The sequence below is a fragment of the Leopardus geoffroyi genome, chromosome B2, assembly GCF_018350155.1.
Source record: "Leopardus geoffroyi isolate Oge1 chromosome B2, O.geoffroyi_Oge1_pat1.0, whole genome shotgun sequence".
Taxonomy (NCBI): domain Eukaryota; kingdom Metazoa; phylum Chordata; class Mammalia; order Carnivora; family Felidae; genus Leopardus; species Leopardus geoffroyi.
Window position 1 is genome coordinate 88,323,672 of NC_059332.1, and position 8,072 is coordinate 88,331,743.

The window sequence follows — 8,072 nt, forward strand, 5'->3', positions numbered from 1 at the left end:
ATCTGTTTGTCTATTCTTTCACTGATAAAACATTGTCTTGATTTCTGTAAGCTTGTAGTAAGTCTTGAAGTTGGGTAGTGTCATCTTCTGGCTTTGTTCTTTTTCTTCAATATTGTATTTGGCTATTGTGGGTTTTTGTCTGTTCATAAAATTTAGAATTATTTTGTTGATATCCACCAAATAACTTTCTGGGATTTTAATTGGAAATGTTGAATCTGTAGATCAAGTTAGAAAGAAATGACATCCTGCCAATATGTCATGAGTCTTCATGAGCATGGAATATTGCTCCATTATTTGTTATTTTGATTTCTTTCATCAGTTTCATAGTTTTCTATGTATATGTCTTGTACAAATTCTTAGATTTATACCTAAGTATTTCATTTTGTGGGATGCTAATGTAAATGGTATTGTGTTTTTAGTTTCAAATCCCACTTATTCATTGCAGGTATACAGGAAAGTAAATTACCTTTGTATCCTACAATCTGGCTATAATTACTTTTTACCTCCAGGGTTTTTTAAATTAATTCAGATTTTCTACATAGAAATCATATCATCTGTAAAAATAGACAGTTTTATTTCAGCTTTCCCAATTAGTATAGCTTTTATTTCCTTTTCTCGTCTTATTGCATTAACTTGTACTTCCAGTTCTGATGTTGAAAAGGAGTGTTAGAAAGGAATACCCTTGCCCTATTCTGAATTTTAATGGGAAAGCTTTGAGTATCTTACCAGTAAGTATTTCATTAGCTGCAGATTTTTTTCTTCCTTTTTTTTTCAGCTGTAGGTTTCTTGTAGATAGTGTCAAATTGAAGAAGCCTCTCTCCATCCCTAGTTTGCTGAGAGTTTTTATCATGAATACATATTGCACTTCATCAAGTGCTTTTTCTGTATCTGTTGATATTATCATGTGATTTTTCTTTTTTACATCATTGATGTGATGGATTACATTAATTGTTGATGTTGATCCAGGCTTCCATACCTGGGATAAGTCCAACTTGGTTGTGTGTATAATTCTTTATATATATTATTGGATTCGATTTGTCAGTATTATGTGAGGGATTTTAATCTGTGCTAATGAATAATACAGTCTTGTAATTTTCTTTTCTTGTAATGTCATTCTCTAGTGCTGGTTTTAGAGTAATGTTGGTCTCATAGGATGAGTTGGGAAATATTCCTTTTGTTTCTAGCCCCTGGAAGAGACTGTAGGAAATTGGTATAATTTCTTTTTTAAATGTTTATGGAATTCACCAGTGAACTCCTCTGGGCTTCATGCTTCCTGTTTGGGAAGGATATTAATTACTGATTCAATGTCTTTAATTAATTTAGGTCTGTTCACATTGTTATTTCTTCTTGTGTCTGTTTTGGCAGATTGTGTCTTTCAAAGAATTGGTCCATTTCATTTAGGTTATCCAGTTTGGGAACATAGAGTTGTTCATAATAGTCCTTTATTATTCTTTTGATATGATAGGATCAATAGTAATAGCCCCCTTTCCTTTCTGATACTAGTAATTTGTTTCTTCTTTTTTCCCCCCCTGGTTACCCTGGTGAGAGAACTTCTAATTTATTTATTTATTTTTTCAAAGAATTGCCTTTTGGTTTTGTTTTTCTCCATTGATTTATTCCTTTCAACGTCCTTGATTCATGTTCTAATTTTTAATTATTTCTTTTTCTTCTTCTTCTTCTTTTTTAATGTTTTATTTATTTTTGAGACAGACAGAGCATGAGCAGGGGAGGGGCAGAGAGAGAGGGAGACACAGAATCCAAAGCAGGCTCCAGGCTCCGAGCTGTCAGCACAGAGCTTGATGCGGGGCTTGAACCCACGAACTATGAGATCGTGACCTGAGCTGATGTCAGATCTTAACCAACATAGCCACCGACACGGGTTTAATGGGGTTTTTTGTTTTTTGTTTTTTGTTTTAGCATTTATTTATTTTTGAGAGACAGAGAGAGACAGAGTGTGAGTGGAGAAGAGGCAGAGGGAAAGGGAGACACAGAATTCCAAGCAGGGTCCAGGCTCTGAGCTGTCAGCACAGAGCCCGACACAGGGCTCAAACTTCTTAGCCGTGAGATCATGACCTGAGCCGAAGTCGGATGCTCAACCGACTGAGCCACCCAGGCACCCCTCTTTTTCTTCTTTTTTAATGGTTTATTTATTTATTTTGAGATAGAGAAAGTGAGTGAGTAAGTGTGTGCAGGAGGGAAGGAGAGAGAAGGATGGAGAGAGAGAATCCCAAGTAGGCTCCACGCTGTCGGTGCAGAGCCTGATACAGGGCTCGTAACTCATGAACCGTGAGATCATGACCTGAGCTGAAACCAAGATTCTGATGCTGAACCAATTGAGCCACCCAGGTGCCCCGTATTTTTTTATTCTTCTTATTTTAGAATTAATTTGCTCTTATTTTTCTAGTTTCCTACATTGGAAGCTTAGTTTATTGATTTTAGATAGTTCTTGTTTTCTAATACATACATTCAATGCTATGACCTTCCCTTGAAATAATGTTTTCACTGCATCCCACAAATTTTGAGAGGTTGTAGTTTAATTTTCATTTAGTTATAAATATTTTATAATTTCTCTTGATCTTCCTTGACTCATGTGTTCTTTAGAAGTGTGCTGTTTATTTTCCACATATATTGGGATTTGCCAGCTACTTTTCTGTTTACTGATTTCTAGTTTAATTCCATTGTAGTCTAAAAGCAGACATTGTATGATTTTTATTCTTTTAGATTTGTTAAAGTATGCTTTATGACCCAGAATGTGGTCTGTCTTCTTGAATGATCCTTGTAAGTCTGAGAAGAATGTATAATCTGCTGCTGTTAGATGAAGTAGTCTGTGTATGTCAGTTATATCTGATTGTTGGCATTGTTGAACTCAACTATATCCTTACATATTTTCTGTCTGCTAGACATGTCCATTTCTGGTAGAGAGTTAAAGTCTCCAATTATGATAGTAGATTCATTTATTTCTCCTTGAAATTGTATCATTTGTTGCCTCACATATTTTGATGCTCTTACATATTTTGATGCATAGATGTTAAGAATTATTATGTCTTTATTGCTGACCCCTTTAACATTATTTAATGTTCCTCTCTACCCCAGATAACTTTCTTTGCTCTGAAATTAGTTCTATCTGAAATTAATGTAACTACATCTGCTTTCTTTTGATTAGTGTTAAAATTGGTGTGTCTTTCTCCATTCATTTACTTTAAATCTATGTGTGTTTCTACATTTAAAGTGGGTTTCCTAAAGAAAACATATCATTGGGGGGCGCCTGGGTGGCGCAGTCGGTTAAGCGTCCAACTTCAGCCAGGTCACGATCTCGCGGTCCGGGAGTTCGAGCCCCGCGTCAGACTCTGGGCTGATGGCTCAGAGCCTGGAGCCTGTTTCCGATTCTGTGTCTCCCTCTCTCTCTGCCCCTCCCCCGTTCATGCTCTGTCTCTCTCTGTCCCAAAAATAAATAAACGTTGAAAAAAAAATTAAAAAAAAAAAGAAAACATATCATTGGATATAATTTTATGATCCATTCTGAAAATATTTTGTCTTTTATTGTTGTATTTAGACCATTGAACTTTAAAGTTCAAATTGATATGGTTGTAACAATATCTACCATATATTTTACTGTTTTTTTTTATTTCTTGCCTTTGTTCTTTCCTCCTATTTTTGTCTTCCACTATTTTTCTGACTTTTGTGGTTTCAAAATGAACATTTGAAATTATTCCATTTTCTCTCCTTTTTAGACAATTATACTTTTTTTTTTTGCTTTTTTTTGGTGATTCACCTATAATTTGCAGTATATATTTACAAATAATCGAAGTCAACTTTCAAATGACACTATATCGTATACAGGATGTATATATATGTACACACACACACACACACACACACACACACACACACAGAGTTGACCTTTGAAAAACATAGGTTTAAACTGTGTGGTCCCTTTCACTTTGATTTTTTACATTACAGTACTATAAATGTATTTTCTTTTACTTATGATTTTCTAAATAGCATTTTCTTCTCTCTAGCTTACTTTATCATAAGAATACAGTATATAACATACATATCATGCAAAATCTATGTTAGTTGATTGTTTTTGTTATTGGTAAGGCTTCCAGTCAATAGTAAGCGGTACTGGTTAAGTTTTTGAGGATTCCAAAGTTATACACAGATTTTTAACTGAATGGGGATTGGTGCCCCTAACCCCCAAGTTGTTCAGGGGTCAATATATACAATATATATATTTATACACATGAACACAAATATATGATATGTATACATAGTAAACACATTGTTGCTACTATTATTTTAAACAAACGGTTCTCTGTTAAATCAATTAAGGACTTGAGAAGTAAGTGCTTTTATTTTATTTTCACTTATTCCTTTGATCCTCTTCATGTTCTCTATTTTTTTTTAATGTTTCTGATCTATATAATTTTCCTTCTCTCTCAATAACTTGTTTTACACTTCTTACAAGGCAGGTCTACTGGCAATAAATTTATCAATTTTTGTTTGCCTGAGAAAATATTTCTTCTTCACTTTTGAAAGAATATTTCTCAGGGTTCAGAATTGTAGGTTGGTGGTTTTTTTTTTTTTTTTCTCTCAACACTTTAAATATTTCACTGTCATTGCTTGCATGGTTTCTGAGGTGAAGCCAGATATAATTCTTATCTTAGCTTCCCTATAAGTAAGGTGTTTTAGTCCTGTGGCTTCTTTCAGTGTTTTTTTTTTTTTTTTTTTTTTTTTTTTTTTTTTTAATATTTGATTTTCTGGAGTTGTATATGAAGTGTCTAGGTGAATTTCCTGAGCATTTATCCTGCTTGATGTTCTCTGAGCTCCCCAGTTCTGTGTTTTGGTATCTAACATTAGTTTGAGGGGGGGAAATCTCAGTAATTATTGCCTCAGGTATTGCTTTTGGTCCCTCCTCTGTTTATTCTCCTGTTGGGATTCCCAATATGTGTATGTTACCTTTTCTGTAGTTATCCTACAGTCTTTGGGTATTTTGTTCTTTTTTTTTTTTTTTTTTTTTTTTTTTGTCTTTTTTCTCCTTACTTTTCAGTTTTGAAAATTTCTATTGAGATATCCTCAAGATCACAGATTTTTTTCCTCATCCATGTCCAGTCTACTAAAGAGCTCACAGAGTTATTTTTTCATTTCTATTATAGTGTCTCTTTTACCTCCAGGATTTCTTTTTGATTCTTTCTTAAAATTTCCATCTCTTTGCTTACATTGCCTATCTGTTCTTACATGCTCTCTACTTTATCATATCTACTTTTAGTCATAGTTGTTTTAAATTTCCAGTCTGTTTCCAATACCCTGGACATATCTGAGTCTGTTTCTGTGCTTGCTGTATCTTATCAAACCATGTGGGGTTTTTGCCTTTTATTATACCTTATAATTTTCTATAAGTGAACATTAATTCAAAGGAACTGCAATAAATGGACCTTTAGTAATGTATTGCTAAACTGTCCTATAGTTCTGTGAATAATAAACCTATGCCTCTGGCCTGTGAACTTCACAAGTGCTTCTCAGTTTTCCTGCACCATTAGGTGGGACAGGTGGGCCAACATGGGATGGAGGTGGGCATTTTTCTCCTTCCAGGTTGGTTAGGCTCTGAAAAAAATCCCAGTAATTTATGGTCTCAGAAAACAGGGTTTTTTTTTGTTTTGTTTTTGTTTTTTTTCAGAGCAGACCTTGTGAAGAACAGAATGCTCTGGCATATTTCAAAATGATTCCTTTTTCCCTATCCTTGCCAGAAAGTAGAGAGGAGTTTTTCCTAATATTTATTATGAGGACCCGGTAGAGTTCCTGGAGGTAAAACTCATGAAGCTGGGGGGCTTTCTTTGGACTAGATCTCCCTGGAGTTTTTAACTCTCAGACTTACCCACACTGAGTTTCCAGCAATTTGTCAATTTAAAGTTTAGATTTCCTGTCCTTGTGTCCTGCAGAGGTTCCCGCTCAGGGGTTTCTGCTACAGTAAGTTGTGATTCATCTCTGTCTTTAATTTGGGGAACAGTGGTTTGCTCTGTGACCTCATTTCTCTGATGAATCCAAGAATGATTATTGATTTTTCAGTTTGATTATCTTTTTACTTGTTGTTTGGACAGAGTGATGATTTCCATTACATGCTAGACTGGAAACTAGAATTCCCAACTAACTTTTTAAAATCCAATTTTGTTTTTCTTAAAATAAGATTAAAATCTAGTAGGAGTATTTTTGAAATATTAAATATAAGTGATAAGTACCCCTTTTGTTCTACAACTCCCTTATAAGAGTAGTCCTTCATAAATACATCACCCTTTTTCATGTACATTTTTCATTTTTTAAACCATCCCTTTATTTAAAAAAATTAATGTTTTTATTTTTGAGAGAGACAGATTATGAGCAGGGAAGGGCAGAGAGAGAGGCAGACACAGAATCTAAAGCAGGCTCCAGGCTCCAAGCTGTCAGCATAGAGCCTGACATGGGACTTGAACCCACAAACCATGAATCAACCTGAGCCAAAGTCAGATGCTCAACCAACTGAGCCACCCAGGCACCCCTTAACCTTCCCTTTATTTAAAGGTTATCCAAGATTAATGAAGGCAACTAGGGCTACGAAGAGGCTTGGATGGGCATGCTGATAAATCCCCACTCTCTCTTTGGAGCTAATTCTCTTTGTGTGGGAGGGGGAATTTCTTGTATGAAAATTTCTACTTACAGTGTAACACTTTTTCCATCTTTTGTCAGTTATTAAAATATTTAGTGCTTCATTGGTTAATCCCATAAATCTTTCTGAATTTATATACATTTTGGAGTATCACTCAAATATTGTCAATGGACCATGATTTACTCTAATATTCTTTAATGAGTTTTATATACCTTGTGAAGATATGTTCTACTAATGACACTCAGAAAGTGAAAGATGTTGTATATTTGAGTAGTTTCTTATGCAGCATAGGCTTTCTGGATAAACTATTTCACTGGGAGATGGTATAGCTTGATGGCCAAGAGCCCATTTTCAGTAAGCAGACCTAATAACCATATTATGACTCAGTTTCCTCAAGCAGGACTTATATAGAAACCACTCATTCTAATGATTTAAAATCTTATTTGTAGAGTGTTCAAAATAGTGTCAGGTATGTAGCAAGTGATTAATGGATACTAATTATCAATAACCAAAACAGTAATATGGTTATAGTCAGGTTGGTAGGAAATTGGAGGCAAAACATATGGATTAACCTGATATCTTGGGCCTAGAAAGATGGAGCTCTTAGATATTGATTTATTCAGCAAATATTTATTATGTGTCAGACACAGTATTCCATGCTGGGGTTATAAATAACTGTGATATAATTTGATTGTTTTAAAAGAGACACATAAAATCTACTCTGGAAGCACTGTGCAGGGATTAATTAATTCTGTCTAGGAGAGTCACAGACGACTTCACAGAGGAAAAAGGCATTGGAATTAGGTCTCTAGAGATGTGTAGGAATTAGCTAAGGAAAGAATGAAAAAAGATAAAAAGAGACTTTCCAGGGAGATAGCACAGTGTGAACAAGAGAATGAGGCATGAAAGTGCCTGGGGTATTAAGGAAATAATGGATAGTCTTTCCTGACTGGTGGGCAGAGTATAGAAGGGAAATGTTAAGCAATGAGTCTGGAAAAATCAGTTGAGGACACACCATGAAGGACTTCTAATACTTTGCAAAATACTTTAAGTTATACTGAAAACAATAAGAAGCTAATTGAGAGTCCCACATGTATTGTTCTGCTCAATCACTCATTAATGTATTCATTCCTTCAAGGAGTACTTATTGAACAGTTAGTAAGCACCTGTCCCATTCTAGGCACTGGGAATTGAGCAGTAAGCAAAAGGCGAAATGCCTTTCCTTTATAGTCCTCACACCTAGTATAAAATAGCAGACAATGAGCAAAAATATAAAATAAAATAAAACAGTTATCAAAGGCAATAAATGCTAATGTGAAAAATAAATCTGAGAAGAGAGATAGGCAATGTTGAAGGTAAAGCTGCAATTTTACATACGACAGCCAAAGAAGGTATTGGTTAAAAGGTAACATGTGAGCCAAACCTGAAGGAG

The 8,072-nt window shown here is 34.7% G+C and overlaps 1 non-coding gene across 1 annotated transcript; it reads right to left on the reverse strand.

The window, feature by feature from the left end:
* Nucleotides 1-6,446: 6,446 nt before the first annotated feature.
* On the reverse strand, nt 6,447-6,528 carry TRNAQ-UUG. Its single transcript has one exon. It is a non-coding gene; the product is annotated as a tRNA-Gln (tRNA).
* Nucleotides 6,529-8,072: the final 1,544 nt, after the last annotated feature.